Source organism: Mauremys mutica, unplaced genomic scaffold, assembly GCF_020497125.1.
Source record: "Mauremys mutica isolate MM-2020 ecotype Southern unplaced genomic scaffold, ASM2049712v1 001581F_np12_obj, whole genome shotgun sequence".
NCBI classification, from domain to species: Eukaryota; Metazoa; Chordata; order Testudines; family Geoemydidae; genus Mauremys; species Mauremys mutica.
In genome coordinates this window covers 23,454-24,578 of record NW_025423240.1, presented here as the reverse complement: position 1 = coordinate 24,578, position 1,125 = coordinate 23,454, and the positions used below count along the sequence as shown (strand labels likewise).

Sequence of the window (1,125 nt, the reverse complement as noted above, 5' to 3'; positions counted from 1 at the left end):
TTGTGTGTACGTTTGAGAAGGAGCAGAAAAGAGCATTGGGGCTGCGGTATAGCGCTTGCATAGGCTTTCTTTGGCCTGTTTTGCTGTAAGAGTTAACAGTGAGAGATTGTTAGTCACAGGTCAGTGGGTGCGTTTATGCAAATTAGGAGCATATAGGGAAACCAGCAAGAGGAAGGAGGCTGAAAGACTTCTCTGTCTTTGAACAGAATTGTGTGTTAAGGGCTCTTGCTTTGAATTCTTCCAGTGGAGTCATTTCGGGGAAGTGATCATCACTTCGAGTTACCTAGTTATCAAGTGTCGTGAATGGTGTTTGGTGCATGTCTGGGAGCTCCTCGTGCTGAAGTAGAAAGCAGTGGGGGAAGAGCGGCTGCCTAGCATCCGAAATTCTCAGCATTGCTTCTCGGCTCCTTGGAGCTAAGATCAAAAGCGTAGTGTCTGTTCTTATCAGTTTAACATTATCTAAAATGTATCTGATAGGTCCTTTATTTGAGAACTGTATATTAAATTGATTTTTGAAACAAGGGGATGGAATAGGAGCTTGCTCTATCCACCCTATGCATTGACCTGGCATTGTAGTGTCTCCAGGACCAGTGCCTCTCCTTTTGGGGAGAATTGTCTGGTTAAAAAGCAGAAAAAAGTTTCACTTTAAAGATGTTGATTTGAGAAGATTTTTTTAAAGTAGTTGAAAAATCAGGTTTTTTTATCACTTTGGTTTCTTCATAACAACATATTGTTAAAATTTCTTGGGAGTGTTTTTCAAGTCTACAGATGTGAGTTTTTTTGTCTTGCTAGAAGATTGTTTTAAAAGCTGGGATTCTTCTGTTTCCTTTGAATCTTTTTAACAATATGAGGGATGAATGCTTTCCAGACTGAGGGTCTGTTTGGGAGATGGTTGGTTGGGGGGGGGTTGTGTGTGCGGGGGGACACACACACAGATTGGTAATATTTGAGTCACATGTATATCAATAACTGGATGAGTTACATAGACTTCTCTCCACCCAGCCTACGTTCCATGTTTCTTAACTGAGCCTACCACCCACCATCCCAGAGCAGAAGCCTGAAGCTTGAGCCCCACCGCACTCCCTCAGTTACAGCCCAGGAGGCTGTGGCCACAATAAAAGCCCC

At 42.9% G+C, this 1,125-nt stretch overlaps 1 pseudogene; it reads left to right on the top strand.

The window, feature by feature from the left end:
- The first annotated feature begins 392 nt into the window (after nt 1-392).
- Nucleotides 393-601, top strand: LOC123358195 (annotated as a pseudogene).
- Nucleotides 602-1,125: the final 524 nt, after the last annotated feature.